Source organism: Mobula hypostoma, chromosome 15, assembly GCF_963921235.1.
Source record: "Mobula hypostoma chromosome 15, sMobHyp1.1, whole genome shotgun sequence".
In the NCBI taxonomy this organism is placed as follows: Eukaryota; Metazoa; Chordata; class Chondrichthyes; order Myliobatiformes; family Myliobatidae; genus Mobula; species Mobula hypostoma.
The window spans coordinates 41,961,251-41,982,900 of record NC_086111.1 but is presented as its reverse complement, the minus strand read 5'-3'; the positions used below and the strand labels follow the sequence as shown (position 1 = coordinate 41,982,900).

The following is a 21,650-nucleotide window of genomic DNA, read 5'->3' as shown; positions in this document are numbered from 1 at the left end:
ATGAAATTTATTTCTGATCTCTATTATTTGCAAAGTTGTTTTGAATTCTTTTACACAAACTTCTATAGGATGAACTTGGCCACAGCAAGCTCCATAAAGAAATCCCAACTGGATCTGTATATATCCCATTTTAGTATCCAATTTTATGTGGTGGATGTCATGATGAGAGGTATGCATCTTCAGCTATTTTCATATTTTTTTCAGGGAAGTGGAATAGGCACATTTATTACAACAACATGAGAGCAAACTCATTTTTACATAAAGAGTTCTTCAGTTAGCTTGCAGATCAACTTACTTGGAAAACTTGTTTCTGCCCCTTCAAAGTTAGCTTGCTTCACACCTGGCCTAGTTTTGATTGCACCCTGTATTAGTACTTTTAAAGTGCAGGAAGGATCTTGAGACAATGGCTGCTGTAATAGTAAGCCCAAAGCTCAAGCAGTTTCAGAAAGTTGTCAGCATATTTTAATTTTAATACCCAAAACTCACTTCAGTGCAATTATTAGCTCTCATAATATTTTATCCATGTATTCCTTTTTATTTTAGTTGAAGTGTCACAAATTTAATCTCTCTCTGTAATTTGGAACCTATTCAGTTTGCTGATGCTGAGCAAAAGGGCAGCAATTAGAACTGAAGTCTGTATACATTACATGGGCTGAGCAATTATGGCCAACGTTTTAGGATTGTTTTTACTGTATGACTTGAAAATGTAGTCAGTGTTTATCAACCTAATGCATTTGGATTTTAGTATGTTTTCTTAGGAGTTTACGTACATCACCATCTTTCATATTGCTTTAAAGCTGCATTCCTCAACCTTTTTGCCCTGGAGGAACCCTTGAAACAATTTTCGGGTCTCAGGGAACCCCTGCATAAAAATTATTATATTTACAGTTCACAGTATGTTAGCGTGATCAGTAAGTTGTAAATATAATAATTCAAAAATAATTGTCAAAGTCCTTTTGAATAAAGAATGATTTTTTAGCAAACCCTTATTGAAAAAACAGGTAGTTAAGCTTAGCTTACCTTTCTTGAAGTTTATCTTTCTTTCCCTTTCATAAATTTTAAAAACTCATAAGGCAAACATAATAAATTTCTGTTAAATAACTGGCTTATGTCAAAATGCAATCTAATTTTTCTAAAGGTCGGCTCAGTAGATTTAATTTAAATAAAGGTTGTAAATTGTTTTTAACTAATGCTATTTACAACATAAAAATCTATAGACAATGTTGAATAGTAAAGTTACTAAAATCCATAAGCCAAAGCAACACAGTTGCCAATGTAGTTCCTCCAAGACAGACCTTTGTTTCCAGGTATAAAGACAAAACATTAAATATATCTTGGCCTTTGCTTGTTTCAGGCAGCTCTTTGCAACAGAGAAAAGTTTCCTTGAATTTCACCATCATTTACAGATATTACAAATGCTACAACATGACATATATTGGTGAAATCTGTTCACTTATCAACCTGGATAGAGAAGTTATTGTTTTTCAGTTTATCACACAAAACCTCTTCAACATCATGTGACATGTCATCAATATGTCAACTTATTGTACTGTTTGAGAGTGAAACCTTTTCAATTTCTCGTACTGCATCTTATTCTAGTATTTTACCCACTGTAATTTTACATGCTGGCATTGTTAGATTCTCACCAACTGTGAGATTTTGCCTTTTCTGGGTCATAAGTTCTGCTACTAAATAACTTGCTTCCTGGATACTTTTACTGGCTGTGACTTTATTAACAAAAGCTTTACTCTGTTTGTTTTGTGATTCCAATAGCCATTTAAAATAATCAGCACTTTTACGTGTCATACGCCTGTGACTTGTAGTTAAGTTTCTTCATTTTTGCTGCAGCCATTGCTGCATTGCTGCATTGGACCGTCAAGTATATCAGTAAAACACAGGGGTTAATAAAATATAAGAAGAGTAACGTAATAAATAACTAAATGAGAAAACTGCAAAAATATGAAAACTTCACAATACAATTCACTTCTAACCTACACAATCCACCTTTTGTAATATTTATAACAATGGCAAAATGGCAGGCTAGTAGCTGAGTCATATGCATAAATGTTCCTTCTTTAGAATGCAAATTTCCCTCCAATTTTCTACTACAGTAGTGAAGTTTGTTCAGTTAATGGCGCGTAAGGGGAAGTTGGGGGAGGTAATTTAGAGGGGGAGGCTGATGTCACAACCCAAGTTGTATGAGTTCATTCAATGCTCGGAAAACACATTTCATGCTCCTCAGCAGCCTACCGTCCTCCCCTCCATGCAATACAGCGCTCACCAATTATCAATAGCTTCCCTATCTCGCACCAATAACTGAGAATGGGCTCAACCAATTAAACACGGTCCTACTGCGCACTGCCATACTGGGCCAAGAGACCTCTAATGAGATTGCTAACGGGGCTGTTCGGTCACTGCCCACCACTGTGAGCACTAGCATCGCGCGCCACAGAATTTCAATAAACGATGTTTATTATTTTAATCACAATCTCTCACAAAACCCTAGTAGAGAAACCCTGCTTTAAAGGAACAGCTATTGACAGATCGCATATAATATCTTCATAAAACCTTTTTCTTCTGCTACAGGAGACTCCATGTTCTATTTACCCTGGGATCTCTGCAGATGTTGTATTTAACTGAAGATATTTCAGTTTGATCATTCTTACAAAATAGGGCATTGTACTACATTCTTCAGAGACTTGATTAATATCTTCTGCAGTTCAAGTTTTCTTTCTCTGAACTTTTCTATAGGTAATGGGAAGACTTCAATATAAAAAAGAGTTAGTTGAATAATGGAAAATTCCATTTAAGAGAAAGCATGCTGAGAAACCAAAGAAAATCTGTGGACAAGACAGAGCCCATTCTGTACTAAATTTCAAGGCTAATACTTTGTATCTATGCTTGCTAATATGTTATTGATTTTAAATATAGTGAAGATTAAGTTTAATTTTTTTTACTGGCGTGATTGATGTAGAATTGAAGGTCAGAAGGGAGTCAAGTAGCTCAGTACTTCTTTGCTCATCAGTTGTTTTGAGGTTTGACCTTCTGTTACGCCGTGTTCAGCTTAACTCTGGACTTTATGACATTATTGTGATAAAATATAGATGAATTCATAAATTGAAACTTGGCTGACAGGAAACAAGAACATGTTCTCCTTTAACCTGAATGGAACACTTTAAGCTATTAGGAAAATAAATGCCCCTACAATTCTGGAAACGTGATTTTGAATATGTTTTATTTATTTTTATTGCAGTTGTTTAGTAGGTTTCACAAATTATTTCCATGATATATGGTGTGTATTGCACAGTGTACCGATTACAAGGATTGAACCTTGAGGAATAGTTTTCAGATTTGGCCTATTTTTTTGGTATTACGACATGGCTGCCTGCTTTGCTGTATTGTGACTCCGGTGCCAGTAATTCTGACTGTTCACAGCTGAAGGATTACCATTCACCTCTCAATTAGTACCTGCAGTATGACTTAACCATTGCTAATAGGATGAGAAACACAAAGCAGATCAGAAACAGGTTTATTATCAACGGCATGTGACGTGAAATTTGTTAACTTAGTAGCAGCAGTTCAATGCAACACATAATATAAAAGAAAAAAAAGATAATAATGATAATAAATAAGTAAATCTTATTCAGTATACTTTATCAGTATAAGTATATTGGATACATTAAAAATCGTGCAAAAAACGGAAATACTATGTATTTTAAAAATGTGAGGTAGTGTCCAAGGGTTCAATGTCCATTTAGGAATCGGATGGCAGAGGGGAAGAAGCTGTTCCTGAATCACTGAATGTGTGCCTTCAGGCTTCTGTACTTAATTATAGAGACATTTCTGATTCTGTTTGAGTAGGTTATATTTTGACCAACAGATCAAAACTTTCACCAAAGCTGTTGGTGTTGGGACATGGGATCCTTTCTTCCTTTATTATTAATGATGCAGTTATGGCAAAATTATCTGTCGCAATATGGTTTTGACCCATTTAAAATTAACCCCTCTGCCTCATGTCAATATGATTTGTCTTTTGAATATTAACAAGTCCTTCAGTTTGATTGCCCCTGATGGATTGTATCATTGACAAAGTTGGCAGTATATTAAAATACCACACCCTTATCCTCATCTTCATACCACTTTAGATATCTCAGATACTTTTGAGTTCATTTGTTCCTTTTGGATCCAAGCCTCTCTTGTCTATAATGCTGTTCAGAGTATAGCCTATCACAGTAATCTTGCAATCCCAGACTAGAGTAAAATGAAAGGTGTCACCACAGCTGTCCAATACTCGAAGCATGTTATTTATTATGTAGCTAGATTGTTGATCATCTGAAATACACTGCCATGCTGCTGGTCTTCAGTGTGCAACAGCACAGTAATTTTTGCACAATTGCTTTAGCAAACGAGTTTTCTGTCATCTTAAATGTTGAAGTCTTGCTTGCCAGGAGAGTCTGTGCCTTAGAAGGATCAGGAAATAAGCAACTCAAGGCCATTGTTTGCTTTTAAAAATCCATTGGGGGTGGATGGCTCCAAGTGCAGCTGGGAGCAAGATTTCCTGCAGGAGGCTTTAGAAGCCTACTACTATCTAATGCACAATCCAAGGCTCCTGAGATACTGCTATTTAGATTGGTGTCATCAGCAAGTGTTTCCTGTATGCTGCCATGCTGTGCTGACCTTCTCTCTGCCGCCCTGTTGCAAGTGTCTCAACAGCAGATAGTTACTGCTGCTACTTCGCACTTTGTCAGAAATCCTAAAGAAGGAAAGCAAAGCTACCTCCAACCTGACGTGATGCAAAAAAAAAGAGGTATGGAAGGTACTCATTACAAACTCTGTAGCAGCAAAAAATCTTTTTTGATTTTCATTCTACTCTGTAATAGAGTAACTGAATGTTCTTTGCACTATTTCCATGATTCTTGTTTAACGTCATTTCAAAAAACCGGGGAAATTTGTAGCCACGGCAACATGGTACTCAAATGCATGGTTAATAGGCAAGTGAGATTGAGTTATTGGGATATATGGATTGATGCTGGCCCATCTCTCATGGTGCTGCCTATGTTAATACTGCAACCATACTAAACCTTAAAACAATGTGGCTATTGAGACATTGCTGATGTTGTTGCTAGGTCTGTTCTTTGACGTCTTGTAGGTGATGAGAGGAGATAGGAACCATGAACATACCTCATTACTGATTCATGACTTGTGCTTTCAGAAGACCTTTTCCACTGTTTGTACATATCTCATGCCATCAATAAATATTTAAAATATGAAATTTCCTTAAAGCACGACAACACTGTTAATGATTAAAATATAAGATGCACTGAAATAACGAAAAATATTTATGAAAATCTGCTTCAATTTTGTTATTAAAATAAAACTAGAATTCCTATTTAGTGGAACAAGGAGGTGCTGAATGTGTCAGCAATGGCAGGTGTAAAATTGAGGCCAGATATGAACTGTATAAGCTCAGCAGTTGAAGAATGAGCCCAGGAACAGAGTGTGAGGTTAAACATGTATTTAACTGACCTCCATTTCATCCTTGACTTCCCCACCGAAGTGCATGACTGTAAATCCTTAGTATGCTCCTTTGAGCATTGAGATTATCCTGTGAGTCCAGTAGTTAAACATCAGCATATTCCAGCCCATTGTAACATTGGTGGGTTGGTAACTACCTTCCACACATACTAAACCCATTCATCCTTCAGGATAGAAGTTCTCCATATCTGACAAATTTACATTTAATAAGTACTTAGTTGATTTTTAAAGGCATTTATTGTCTTTTCATAATTCTCTTTGCCTTTTCTCTGCCAAGCAATTAAGCAAAGTGCCATTGATCTCAATAAAACGACACACACACACACACACACACACACACACACAAACACGATAGGATGTAAAGGAACACGTTTTCAAACGTGCAATATTTTGTAATTTTACTCAGTGCTAATTTGCTAGCTTTTGGTACCATGCTTGAACGAGGAAACAGCTCCCTTAAGCAGTAAAATATCAAGCTTTCTCTGACACGTTGAGTAGCAAATCCTGCAAAATGGAAATCAAATAACCAGATATTGAAAAATCATGCATGGATTCAGTTCTGTTAATTACACAAGCATAAATATCTTTAAATAAAGTTGAAACAGAAGTGTATGTACATGTTTTCTGTAGTGAATTATTAAACTTAGTGGAGTAGATTAAAACCTAATTATTTCTTAACAGAAGTAGCCTTGAGAACAAACTGGGAAATTTGAAATTTAGGTGATTTTCTTCTTATGAAAAGTATTAAAGCTAATTACAGTTTTTTTTATTATCAAGGTATTGTTTACCTCAGAAATAAGACAAAGAATCTGCATTTCTAAATCGGAGCACTGCCTGGTTTGGAAGATGGCCAGGTTTGATTCGTGACTTTTGTCCTGTGAACTATCTTCCACCAGGGCAGTGCTAGGGGAATTGTAATTGGTATGTATCCCCTGGTGAGGGGAAGATGAAATCTGGCAAGGATCTCACTCCCGGTCACCCTGTGATTGAATTCTGTTGGAAGCTGTTCAGGTGTGAACATTGGGGCTAGATGTGACTAGTCTTCAACAACATTTCCACCTCAATCTATTAATTCTCGCTGTCTAGCTTCGTTCAACAGGAATAGCACCTTCAAGAAGAGCTGGTGCCTATGGAGTTGCACTCAACTAAATGTAATTCATCATGGGAGAAGGGAAGAAAATTGGACGAGCGAGTTTTGTTTCAGTGTTTTATTGAAGATTCATTTCTACTATAATTGTACACAGAGTGAGAACAATACTGTAGAAATTTACTGAAATAAACTGGCCATAATCATGTCCATCAAGATGTAATAACCTGAAGATTTATGCACACTGAAATGATTGAAATACAATAATTTTTTGCACAAATATTTTGCATGACAGCTTACCATAAGAGTTTACAAAAATTAATGTACTTGGCAGTCTAACTACAGAATTAATTCATATCTCAGATTTGAATAAAAAATGTACTGCAGGACCTCCTGTTCCAGGAAAATAATAATTTGTATTTTGGACAAGATGCACAGGTTGGGTTTTGGGATGGTGAATAAAAATTACTGGGTCTAAATTATAGAAATTTTAAATTGTCCCATTGGGTCTAAGGATGTAATTGCTGTTTACTCTTGTAGGATAATGCTTTTCCTGACAAGGGTGGGTGGGGGGGGGGGGCGTTGGCGATCACTCAGCTTGGTCAGTGAGATTTATGGCTGTGAAACAATCTCAGGTACTGGGGCCTCTTCTGTGGTGAGTGAAGGAGATAACTCTGGAACTGCAGGAAGTGGTTCTGACAGCTCTAGACAGCCTTTGTCTCTAATAATTGCTTCTGCTTTCCTCGACTAATCAATGTGTCGTCTCTAGATGATATCAGACGCAATCTCCACTGTCTCGGGGAGTGGTCCAGTTCTGTCCTTAATCTTTCCGAGTACCCACTTTTGATCACCTCTGAAGTCCCTCCCCAGGAGTGAAACAGTGAACCTCATTTGAGAAGCTGTTTGTCCTGCAATACTCCTTCTGAGATTGTGTTTGAGGATATCCAATGGTGAATGCAAAGGATGACCCAGAAGCTTCGTAAGTAGTGAGTTGTTTGTTGTGGAGTGTGCTGCATTGCGATATGCAAGGAGGAAGTTGGTGAGCTTCTCATTCAGCGTCGGTGTAGTGTGTTCTGCTGACGTTGCTCACAGTGCGTTCTTTAGACTCTGGACAAAGCTTTCCACAAAGACATTTGTATCTGAGTGGTATGGTGGAGATGAAATATGTCTTATTCCATTCATTTTCATGTGGTTCATTGTCACTGACTAAGAGTTTTTGAACAATTGTCCTTGAGAAAAGGCTTCTCGACACATCAGCAGTGTGCCAGGCTGTAGTTGAAGCTATTGGGAACACCTCTGGCCACTTTGTAGCTGCATCCACATCGTGCATCCAAGAAATTCGTGCCCATGAATCCTCTGCCAGGGCAATACAGGCCATTCCCAGGGATGGAGAAGTGTGGCTCTTGGCATCTTCTGGATGTGTTGGCATCCCAAACAGCATGTAGCACGCTGCTCAATCTGCTGATCTATCCAAGGCCTGTAGCTCCTCCAACACTTCAGCTCTCAGCTTGAATGGTACAACAGCTCTCAATCCCCACATAAAGCAACCCACATCAAGAGCAAGTTCATCGCAGCTCTGGTAAAAATGGAGAAACTGGAGCTTCTGTTGCACATTCCACCCATTTTGTGTTGCCATGTAGACCTGAGACAGTATGGGTCTTTTCTGGTTTCCTTTTGGATCATCTCTGCCATAATAGGGAGTCTTTTGATTCGCATTAGGGAGAATCTGTCAGTACATGTACATTTTTGTAAATTTTTCCGGTATTTCTTTTTTCCAAGGTAACCAGGACAGCCCACATTTCCATGCCTACTTGTCTTCTTGAATTCAATCTTGTAATTGTGTCCTCCAAGAAACAGAGCCCTTCTCTACATTGGTGCTGGTGCTTTTAGTGGAACTCCCCTCTGTGGATTGAAAATGGACACTGGTGGTTGATGATCAGTAATGAGGGTAAAATCTCCCCCATACAAGTACTGATGAAAACATTTTGCACCCTAAACCAGACTCAAGGTCCCTCTGTCAATCTGTGTCTAATTCTTCTCTGTAGGTGTAAGGGAACATAATGCAAAGGCTATGGGGCGTTCACTTATAACACATAATATGTGACATGACTGCACCTATGCCATAAGGTGAGGGGTCACTGGCAAGCTTCACTGGATGATGTGGATCGTAATGTCTGAGTACAGTGTCTGACATCACCATTTCCTTTGCCCTTTTAAAAGCCACCTCACACTGCTTTGTTCATTGCCATTTCATCCTGGTCTGTAGTAAAGAGTTCAAAGGGTAGAGCACAGTAGCCAGGTTTGGCAGAAAACTGTTATAGGCATTGACAAATCCTACAAAGGACCGCACCTGTAATATGACTTTTTGGCCTTGGGGCATCCTACGCTGCGTGAATTTTTTCAGCGCACTTGTGTAATCCTTGTGAGTCAATGGTGCGACCACAGTAAGAGATGCTTGGTTTAAGGAATTCACATTTGTTGTGTCATGTTCTGAGCCCATAATCTTCCAATCTTTTTCAAACTCTCTTGAGAATTTGGGGATGTTCCTGGTCATTCTTACCAGTAAGAATAATGTAATTATTGAATGCCTGGGAAGCTTTGTAGCACCTGGTCCATAGCTTTCTGCCAGATTGCAGGTGAAGACGCTACTCCAAAAATAAGCCTGATATAGCAATAAAGCCCTTTGTGAGTGCTTACGGTGAAAAATACATTGGACTCTTCCAATTCCATCTGTATTTAGGCTTCAGCTAAGTCCACTTTGCTGCAGTGTTTTCCTCTAGAAAGGTTTGCAAATATATCCTCTATTTTAGGCAGAGGGTATAGATCTACTTTCAGCACTGTGTTGATGATGACCTTAAAATCACCACAGATCCTGACAGACCCATTCATCTTGCTGTTGCCCATGTGCTCCACTGAACCTTGGAAAGAATTCCTTCAGCTTCCATATGACCCAACCCACTGGCTGCCACATCACAGATGGTATAAGGAACTGGACAGGCTTTGCAAATTTGGGTGTGCCAATTTCTTATAACACTATTTTGCCCTTGATAGGTTTAAGCTTTCCAGTGTCATCCTTGAATATTACTGCATGCTGCGGCAGCATCCAGTATCTTTCTTAATTCACTTTCATATGGCTTCATTGCAGCAAATGTGGCATGCAAGTTGCAGATTCAACACTAATCAAGCTGTAGTTGTCTCAGTCAATCATGCCCCACAATGCTGGCCCTTCTGCTTTTACCACATACAAGCTCAAGGTGGCTTGTTGGTTGTTGTATTTCACATTTATGAATGTCATTCCCATGGGAGTTATCTTTTCTCCAGCATAAGTTCATAGTTGAATATCTGTCGGCTTCAGTTTAGTATGTTTGAAATACAGTTCAAAATCATTTTGTGGAATGACTGAAACAGCTGAGTCAGTGTCCAATTCTACTGAAATTAATTTGCCACTCACTTCTGGTGTAAGACATATTGCTTGTCTTTTGTTAATTTTCATATTGTAAATCTCAAGGATACCCAGTCCTATGTCACTCTCATCATTATCAGATTTTTCAAAAACAACATGCAGATTAGTGCTATTTTTGAAACTGCAACTTAACTTTTTAGCCTTTTCTCTTCACCGTACATTCCAATTATTTTTGTCTTCCCGACATGCTCTTTGTATATGACCTACTTTTTTGCATTTTCTACAAGATTTGCCTTTAAAACTTCATTGATCTGGTGTATGTGAGCCCCTTCCACAACAGTAACACAACTTGTTTAAGGAGGACGGTTTCTGTTTTGATGTTGCAATTTTGTTCACAACCACTTTCATTCCTGAGTGAAACTCAATTGTGTCTCCAATTGCTGTTTGCATTGATACAGCTATTTCAACTGCTCATTGTGGTTCAGTTGGGAGCCATTTTTGAATGTTTTCTTGTAACGTTCCACAAACTAAATGATCACCAATACGTCATTAAGCCTGTCATTGAACTGACATTGCTCGGACAACATTTTCAATACAGCCATGTATGCTGAAATGGATTATCTTTCCTTTTGATTCCACTTATGAAACCTAAAACATTCTGCAATCAACAATGGTTTCATTTCCAAATGTTCCTGCATTACTTTCATAATAGCAGCAAAGCTAATTTCTGCTGGTTTGGTTGAAGCAGTTGAACTTTGAAGCAAACCGTATGGCTTTAAACCCATTGCACTCAGCAAAACTGTTAATTGCGTCTCTTTGGCTATTTAATTTGTTTTAAAGTGCTGCTCAATCCGTATACAAAATCCAGTTATCTCTTGTGCAATGGAATGCTTCTACCTGTCTGACATAGCTAGACATTATTATGTTTTTAATTTTTGATTATTATCACCTAGTACTCACTGTTTATGAACACATAGATACATTTGTTTTCTGCCTTTTTAAAAATCTGTTATCTTTCTCGCTGCACAATTTTTTTGTAACTCAGCAGTTTCCATCTCCTTCTGAAGAACACTTGCTGCAATTTTTTTTTACTTGACTGATTCCTTTAACTCAAAATGTCATTTTTTAAACTGAAACATCTTGCTGCGCTTCAACAGGTTTCAACAGATGTCTCGGATTCAGATGAAAACTACCTTGCTGTCACTGTTAGGATTTGTAACTTCAAACCAATAAAACCAATTGAAAGGACAACTAGAGAGTCGAGAGGTGTGAGTCTTAGTTTGTTTTTTTACAATAAGTGAGGCATGCGCCCATATCACGTGGTGGTATGATGACGTGTGCCATTTCCGTACTTTTACATATATCACACAATGCATTATGTAAACAACAAAAAGTGCTTAATCAAACAATATGGTTACAATAATACTCAAATATCACTGAAATATTAAATATTGTATAAAACAGGAATAGCAGAAGTATGTTTAAGAAATATAAGAAGAATATAATATGATAAATAAAGTAAACTGCAATCTTTATTCCAGCTGTATGATGGAATTATTAGAAATAGAAGTGGTCTTATTGTATGTGGTATTCTCAATGGAATTAGCATTGCCACTTTCTTACTAAAGCAATAAATTTAGTATAAAGCATTAAGTAACAACAGTATTAGAAGACTGAGCTAAAATTTTGTAATTGGTTCTGTAGGCTGACTGTGTACATACATCTATTGATGCTTCTGGACACATCTTCAGTGATGTTCCTGGAATCATCGGGTGTTTTGGGTCTTTCAACATCATGCAACCTCCTCCAGGTGACCCAGCCGGGGCGGATCAGTCCCCAGCTTGTGTCCAGATGGCTAGCTACTTATGACTCCATGGCTCCCCTCTTTTGAGCCACAGCCATCTTGAGGCCCTCTCTGCCACATCGGTGGTACTGCGGATGGCTCTCCTCTTCCCCTCTCCCTTGATGCCCAAAATGCTGAAGGCTCTAACTAAAGAACGGGCTACGAATCCCCTACAACCAACCTCCACTGGGAGACACCTCGCTCTCCATCCAGCCTGCTGACAGTTGCTGACCAGTCCTGCGTACTTGGAGAGCTTCCTTTCAAAGGCCTCTTCCAAGCTGTCTTCCCATGGGACTGTCAGCTCCAGCAGCACCACTTGCTTAGTCAACTCAGACACTAGGACAATGTCTGGTCGCAGGGTGGTGGCTGCGATATGAAAGTATTGTCAGGTTTATTGACCTTCAGCATGTTTTTGTTAACAGGCTGGTTTTCAGTACTTCCTACTAACAATATCTTACCTTGCTCAGAAACCAGAAGCTTTGACTATCCATCATTCTTTTGGTTCACTAGTCACTGAAACTTTGCAACAGTCAGACTGGACAAATGTGATAAGTGCAGTTTGTGTTGTGTGTTGCTCAGCAGAGTCCAATCAATAAATAGGGTCTGTGTGGTTATTTTCATACCAATTAGCATATAATTTATTATCAATAAGTTTCAAGATTTCACATTGATCCTTTTACGCACTTTAAGTGTTTTGCTTTATCTTCTCTTGATAAATAGACAAATTAATTCTCTCCTAGCTGTGCTTTTAGATTATAAGACTGTAAGACATAGGAGCAGAATTGGGCCATTTTTCCCAGTGCCTCTCCAGTCCATCATGGCTGATTATTATCCCCCTCAACCTCGTTCTCCTGCCTTCTCCCTGTTACCTTTGATGCCCTGACTAATCAAGAACCAATGAACCTCCACTTTAAATATACCAAATGACTTGGCCTCCACAGCTGTCTGTAGCAATGAATTCCACAGATTCACTAACCTCTGGCTAAAGGAATTCCTCCTCATCTTTGTGATAAATGCACATTCCTCTACTGAGAAGTTGTGCCCTCTGGTCCTAAACTCTCCTACAATTGGAAACATCCACATCCTCTCCACATCCAGTCGATCTAGGCCTTTCAATATTTGATAGGTTTTATCCAGATCCCCCTTGTTCTTCAAAACAGTGAGTATAGGCCCAGTGCCATCATAGGCAAGTTAACTAAAGGTGATTTGAGTTTTATTGAAGAATGAAATATAACATTGAATCATTTTATTATGACAATTCAATTGTAATTATGCTCAGAGATATTATATGAGACAACAATATAAAGTAGTAGTGGAAACACACACAAAATGCCAGAGGAACTCAGCAGGCCAGGCAGCATCTATGGAAAAGAGTAAACAGTCAATGTTTTCAGGCCGAGACCCTTCGGCGAGTCCAGTCCGAAACATTAACTGTACTTTTTTTCATAGATGTTGCCTGGCCTGCAGAGTTCCTCCAGCATTTTGTGTGTGCTTCCACTACTACTTTATATTGTTATCTCATATAATATCTCCGAGCATAATTACAATTGAATTGCCATAATAAAATGATTCAATGTTATATTTCATTCTTCAATAAAACTCAAATCACCTTTATTGTGGATCTGTGCATCTGTGGATTTTCTCAACTTTGAAAGTAGTAGTGGTGAAGAGGGGTGGGTGTGGAAGGGTGGGTTAGTGGTGGAAGTGTTGATCAGCCATACTGCTTGGGGCAAGGTTGATTCTCCATCTTTCAGCCCCAGTTGTTTCAGCTGCCAAGTGCTATGCATCAATCGTGATGCTTTGATCCAGGCTGTTGAGGCTGGTAGATGTGCTCTAGCCTGGAGGACTGGTAGATGTGATTTAGCCTGAAGGACTAGTAGGTGCGATCTACCCTGAAGAACTGGCAGATGAGATCTACCCTGGAGGACTGCTAGAAGTGATCTAGACCAGAGGACTGGTAGATGTGCTGTAGCCTGGAGGACTGGAAGATGTAATCTAGCCTGGAGGACTGGTAGATGTGATCTACCCTGAAGGACTGGTAGAAGTGATTTAGCTTTGAGAACTGGTAGATGTGATCTACCCTGAAGGACTGGTTGATGTGATTTTGCCTCGAGGACTAGTAGGTGTGATCCAGCCTGGAGGACTGGTAGACGTGATCTAGCCTGGATCAGTCCCATTTACACCCCTTGGTTGAACCTTCAATGTCTGGGATTGGACTCTGTACAGGAATTCTTTGTGTAGTGTCTAAACTTCTTATATGGTGTTGACCCTCATGTCTAATTTGATCAACATTTACTATGGGTGTGTAATATTTCCTACCATATCCAACAGACCTTTTTCCTTGACATTGTAAATGCAAGTCGTATCATTGGATAACAGTGCCCCTCTGCTCGAGACTACGGTCTATAGATCTTTCAGACTCTGACCTCAAGTTGTGATTTGAGCATTGTTGCCCAGCATAAACCTTAACTGCTGCCAGTTTAGATGACACATTGATTGTCTGTGCATGGCCCACTTGGTTGACAGTCATTTAACTTTCATTCAATTTCAATCAATAAGTAAATAAGATGTATGATCTCCCTCATTGGATTAAATAAGAGGAAACAACAAAGAGAAACTACATTTAAAATACAAATTCATTTAACAGTTAAAGCATGAAAGGATGAATACACACTTGTAACCAGTAATTTTTGGTGTCAAAGAGGTTGACTGGCAGTTTATTAACACTTACCACATCATTGAAAAGGTACTTAATGCTTAAAATGGAATAATTTATCTTGAAGTGACATGATCTAATTTCTGTTCTGTGCCTTACTCTACATTACAGATACATCATCCCAGCTATTCAATATTTTTCAATCTGAAAAACTGCTTTTGTGAAGCTAAAGTCATGACACAAATGTGGACATTAATTTTTGAATAGTTGTAATTTATTGTGTACTCCTTTTTGTATAAATAATGGAAAACAACAATAGCTTCACTGTTTCTTTGACGGCAACTTTTGGCACAAAATTTAGATTTTTTAAATCTTCCTCCACAATGAATATTATAACATTCAGGTCAGCCATAGTTAACTTAAAGAGTATGCCAGCACTATAGAGAATGGGTTCCTAACCTGGGGCCCACGGACTCCTCAGTTAACGGTTGTGGTCCATGGCATAAAAAGGTTGGGAAGCCCTCTTTAAAGGAACCTATAAGTTTTACATTTATTGTAGAATTGTGAATATTCAGCCCAGAATTGAGATATATGATCATGGAAAGCAACAGTATAACAATAACGACCATAGGGATCTTAAACCAGATATTGTAGTCTAGAAATTCCATGGCATACCACCAATTATTACATGCAACTAACCTAGTGTGTTTAAGTTAACCTGAATACAATGCAAAGGACCTCTTGTCTCAGGATAAGAGGTCAACCAGACAAATATGATTATATGATATCTATGTACAGTATATGAAATACATCTTATGGAAATGTTTGCTTGATGATGAAATTCAATAAAAAATAAATTACAAAAAAAAGAAAAGCAATCAGGAAAAATCCTTGCCAAGAGATTTGTGAGACTTTGGAATTATCTGAGTGCATATTCTTAATTTTTGAGGATGTTGACTGGATTGTTACTTTATTGAACAGCAGTGGTTTCTGTTGGGGTGGGTTGGCGACACTGGTATAGTGAATAGATGGGAATGTGGACTTGAGCATGATCGTACTGAATGAAAATCTGTACTTAAAAAGGTCACATACTCTATTTCTCTATCCGTTTCTCCTGCTGTTATTTGAGCACATAATGCAGGAATGGCATTGTACTGGTGCTTTGATTTGGACTCTGCGCCAATTGGACACATGCTCACAGACTCTGCATAGAACCAAATGGTGCACAACTACTTGATGGAGATTTTTAAGTTTGATACAATATCGGGTGCATATATTTTACAGGTAGTCATGTTTGCTTTTCTAATCTAAGCATTTGAAACTATTTCCTAGACAAAACAAACTTCAAATAATTTTCACAAGTCAATATAAACTATATACGTTTGCATTTTATATTAGATTTTATCAGCCATATGGTCTTCTATTGAATTTGCCTTTCTACATCATCCTGAAATTTACATCTCTTCTCTTCACTATTTATCATACTTGAAGAAAATTGTGCTATCTGAAGATTTTGAGATGATGCCCTGATCAATTGGGTCCAAATCATTAATATATATCAAGCTAGACTTTGGTCCTGCTACACAATCTTGGGGAATAGAGTTACATTCTTCTATTGTAAACAGAAAACAACTATTTACTGTTTTTAATCTCTAAGTTAATGTGGACCTCACGTTGCCTCTACACCTCTTATTCTATGAGTTTCAATTTTGCTGCTAAATTGTATCAAATTCCATTTGAAATTATATCTACATTTACTTCACCAATCCCTTTTTTAGCTTCATTGAAAACCCAATCGACTTATTTCACCATGATTTAACAAATCCAGACTGTATTATTGTCATTAACCCACTATTGTGTAAATGATACTGCTTTTGTTCCAAATTATAATTTCTGGCTTTTTTCCCACATTGGAGGTTAAGCTAAATGATGAATAATGTTGGATTTATCGCTATATTGTTTTGAACAAGGCTGTGGCAATTGCAATCTTTCAGCTTTTTGTTACAATTCACGAATATCATTTATAACCTTTCCACCCAGATTGCATTTCATCCGGAACTGGCAGCCTATTTGCCTCTTTTTAATTTTTGGATGTTAGTCAGTACCTTAATTATTTTCTCTTTTAATATTACTCAATAGCACCATTTTTCATAAGAGTGCCAGGTGAAATCCACGAATTTAATACTTCTGTCATACCTTCTACTACTATACGTGGAACTCTTTTTGCTCTTTAATCAGTTTCATCCCTAGTTGTGTTGGGCATTTATGATTAATCTGTCTTTCTGATTCTCTTTTTGGTAGCTGGCAATCTATTCTCATATACTTTCATCTCCTCGGATCATTCAATATTCAGCCAGACTCTCCTGTGCTATCCATAGGACATCTGTCAAAGGTCTCCTTTTCCACTTCATTTCACTGCTCCTGTTTCCCTTGTCAACCTCTCTGAAAGCAAGAAAGAACCTGTATTTATGTAGTACTTTTCACAAGTTCAGTTGTCCTAAGTACTTCACAGTTAAGTACAGACACTATTATAACGAAAGGAAAAACACGTCGCTAACTCTTTCATAGCAAGTACTGCAAGTCGCGAGATCAAAAATAGCCTAATCTTCTATCTATTGTTGGTGGAGAAATACTAGGCGGGATACTTTTTCTGCTTGTATTTTAATAGTATTATCTGTACTTATTCAAGTCCTTGAGAGGATAATTTTTCAACCTCACACCTGGAAGACAGTACCTCTGACTTGTGCAGCTCCTGCTTAGTGCTATTATGGGATGTTAACCTAAGATATTGTGTCCAACTCTTTGGCTGGGGCCTTTTCCCTGGAAGCTGAACAACCATTAACTGAAACATATCTGGAACCCTCTCCTCCATATTAGTTACCCACTCTCCCTCTCCAATATCCTCCGCTTCCACTTAATATTAAATCTAACAATGGGTTTAAATAAATCATGTCTTGGTTGTTCCCAACATTCTTCCCCCGCCCCCTTAACTTGTGCAAGTTCTATTTGCTTCTAAGTGTAAAGCCTAAATTTAAATTGTGGAGAAGCAAAATGAAAATTTGAAAACTGAAAAAAAAGTATCACAGCTAAGTAAAGCTTTCAGTGACAAGTATTATTTAACGCAATTTAAATTGTGAGGTTTATTCAGAAATGGGAAATAATCTACAAGTCATAGGAAGTTCTATTTGCTAACTTTTAAGATTTTTAGAAACTTTATTTAGATGTGTCTATTTGTTCCTGAGATCAATGTGCAAAATGTATTTTGCTGAAATTTTATATTCAACATATTTTTTTATTTTATTTTATTGCAATACAGTGCGGAATTGTCCCTAACGGCCCTTCGAGCTGCACCACCCAGCAATCCCCCAATTTAATCCTAGCCTAAACACGGAACAATTTTACAATGACTAATTAACCTACCAACTATTACGTCTTTGGACTGTAGGAGGAAACCAGAGCACTCAGAGGAAACCCATGCCGCCATGGGGAGAACGTGCAAACTCCTTACAGGCAGCGGCAGGAATTGAACCCGTGGCTGTTACTGTAAAGCATTGTACTAATGAAGATGCTGCTCCAAAACCATCCAATTTCTCAGTGCATTACAACTCTGCAATGTTCTAATGTAGAATTATACAATTCATGTTTGTAGAGATTAGAACCCAATATTCTGATTAATATTATTTCATTAATAAATGCAGATAAAACAATTTAACTAGTCATTCATTTGATTATTTTTCATGGAATATGGCAGTAGATCCTATCATTTAATGCAAAGAATACATTTCACTGTATGTTTCGATGTACATGTGACAAATAAAGCTAATCTTTGCCTTTATCTTTAAGTAATCAGAATGGCTGCAGCATTATATAGTAAGTGTCTACACTTCAAAACAGTTTGTTGTTGATGGAGCTCCTCATGGCTTTCAAGAGAGGCCGGTTCTTTCTTCATTTCGTTGCCTGAACATTGAGTTCAAATTGCTCAATAACACCAATGCAGTTGTGGTTCTTTTTTGTAGCTAGTCAGACATCCCACCTCTCCCGGAAGTTCCGGGAGTCTCCCACATATTAATAGTGGCTCCCTGATGCCCACAAATTATATACAATATCACGGAAATCAATTTTTTTGAGAGTGAGCGAGTGAGAGAGAGAAAGCAAGAGAGAGCGAGAGAGCAACCACGAGAGAGAGAGAGAGAGAGAGAGAGCGCCATGGCAGAGTGTTCCAAAAAAAAGAAAATATAAAACGTACGTCACCCCAGACTGCCCTAAAGTGTACCCCTGCCTAATAGGGGTCAAAAATAATGACAGTGTTGCTGGCTGCACTGTTTGCAACAGTGACTTTTCTATTGCCCATGGTGGGTTAAGACTGTAAAAGACATGTTGAGGTGAGTTTAACAGGTGTCATTCGTTCATTAGCAAAACTAACGTTATTTAAACTAGCTGGCTAGCTGCTAGGGAGCTACTCTATTGCAGACATCCCACCTGTCCCGGAAGTTCTGGGTGTCTCCTGCAAATTGATGGTGCTACCTCCCTGACATGAGTTTTTGCAGGGTAGGATGTCTGGCTAGTTGTAAGCTTATAGAGGCTGAAAAAATCGGAGATGTTTAAGTACCAGGCCTACTGCATGGACTGCAGCAAGTAGAAAAGAGAACTTGAAACTTTCTGACAACAAAACTATATTTAAGAAGGACAAAATAATGTGTTATTCATGTTTCTGAGGAAAGTTCAGTTTTGTAAATTAGACAATGTGGTATCTCTTTTGTGCTTATTTGTAATCAGTAATTAATCCCTTTGCTAATAAACAGTTACATTTTCTTTATCTGACAACATATTTCTGTGAACAATTAATATCAACTTAATCAAACGTGCTTTGTATAATAAACAACTGATAATAAATAAAAAGTATTTTTTCAATATTCTTAATAGTAATATTTCCACATTATTGTTCTGAAATTCCCATGTCAGTCTGTTCACATTAATGCTAAAGCAGGATAACATGATATTCGGATACAATTTATAAATTAGGCCAATTTGACAATATTAAAATAATTGTATCTTTATTATAGATAATATAATAGCAGCAAATGCAATATGGAAATTGCTTCAGTAGTTCACAGTTTTAAATGACTATAAATTATGTTAATGTCTGCAGAGTACGGTGCCCTCTGGCAAATTCACTCGTGAAGATTACAGTGTCTGGAAGAAAGAAATTAATTTTCTGTAATATTTTATTTGATAAAGTCAAGATATCAGGAGAAAATTAATCCTTGCAAGGTTTTTATGCAGCTTACATGGTGTAAACATTGCACTGGTTTAAAAGTTTATTAATATTTCTTTATAAATACAATGCTGAAGTTTGAAAATGTAAGATTATGGTTTTTAGTTAATGAAATTTGTATTAGATGCCACATAGGAGAACAGATCAGAAGAATAAGAAAACTCTTTAACAGTTCTTTGACTTTCATGTCCTTTTCCAATTACTCCTTTTCATATTTTTCCCAACTGTAAACCAAATTCCTTTCACAATGCCCGTAACGGGTGTGGCTGCGAAGGAGTACAATTCCATGCTCATAATGTTTTTCTCTGTTATTTGGTTTCTTCCTTCTTGAAAGTATTATTGGGCTTTGGGGATTCATTTGTCTAGTCTCTGAGTCACTGGAGGAATCTTTGCATGTTGTTCCTTTTCTCCCAACATAATGCTTTCTCACAAAACTTGACATTTTCTTCAAACCTTAGTATTTGATTTTCAACAACATATATGGTTTATTTTAGAATGTAGTGAACCTTGAACCCACAACTATTCTTTTGGGTGTTTCTGTAGTCATACCTGACTGATAGAAAGAGATTATTGATCAGCGATCAATCAATTTTCCAACTTACACATTCTTCTTTATTGTGAAACCTTTCATTTTGCTTGCAAATCTTTTCTGAGGCTTGTTGTGAAATGTTCCCTGAAGGTCAAGGTATATGACACCTTCAGTGCAGCCATCATCCATGAATTCTGCTAAGTTTTCAAAGAGTTTCAATCAATTTGATATCCGACTTTCAAAAACCAATGCTTTCTGTTCCTCTTCTTGATTTTTTTCATCACTGAGTCCAATACTTTTTGTCTCACCATACATGTCAAGTTAACAGACTTATAATTCTCAGAATCATTTTTCATAATAATTGGAATATGTTCAGGCCATCTAATAGCATTCTTTAAAGTAAGAGGCTCCAACATGTTTCTGATGCAGTATCCTATACAGAGTTATTGAGTCATAGATAGATAGATACTTTATTCATCCCAAAGGAAATTATAGTGGCACAGTAGCATTACAAGTGCACAGATATAAATCTTAGAAGAGAAGTAGAAAGAATAAAAAATAGAACATTACAGCTCAGTAACAGGCTCTTTGGCCCATTTCATCCATGCCAAACCTTTTATCTGCCAAGTCTCATTCACAGGCAGAGCCCTCCATACCCTTCCCATCCATGTACGTATACAAATTTCTCTAAAGGTTGAAATCAAACCCACATCCACAACTTATGCTGGCAGATTGTTTCACACTTTTATCACCCTCTGAGTGAAGAAGTTTTGTTTCATGCTCCCCTTAAATATTTCACCTTTCATCTTTAATCCATGACCTCTAATTGTAGTCTCACCTTACCTCAGTGGAAAAAACCTGCTTTCATTTACTCTATCTGAGCAACTCATAATTTTGTATACGTACCTTTATCAAATCTCCCCTTATTATTCTATGCTCTAGGGAATAAAATCCTAATCTATTGAACCTTTCCTTATAACTCAAGTCCTGAAGCCCTGGCAATATACTTGTACATTTTCAATGCATTCTTTCAATCTTATTGACATCTTTCTTGTAGGTAGATGACCAAATCTGCACACGGTACTCCAAATTAGACTTCAAGAATGACTCATACAACTTCAACATAACATCCCACCTCCTGTATTCAATACTTTAACTTATGAAGGCCAATGTGCCAAAAAGATTTCTTTATGATCCTGTGACAGAACCTCCAAGGAATTACGGATCTGTATTTCCAGATCCCTCTGTTCTACCACACTCATTGCCCAAACTCTCAACGTATAAATCCTACCCTCCCAAAGTTTATCCTCCCAAAGTTCAAC

At 37.6% G+C, this 21,650-nt stretch overlaps 1 protein-coding gene across 2 annotated transcripts in view; it reads left to right on the top strand.

Annotated features, from left to right (window-relative positions):
- The window catches only part of LOC134357087 (chemokine-like protein TAFA-1), a 633,714-nt gene that overhangs the window by 82,833 nt on the left and 529,231 nt on the right, over positions 1-21,650 (top strand). The window lies entirely within an intron of this gene.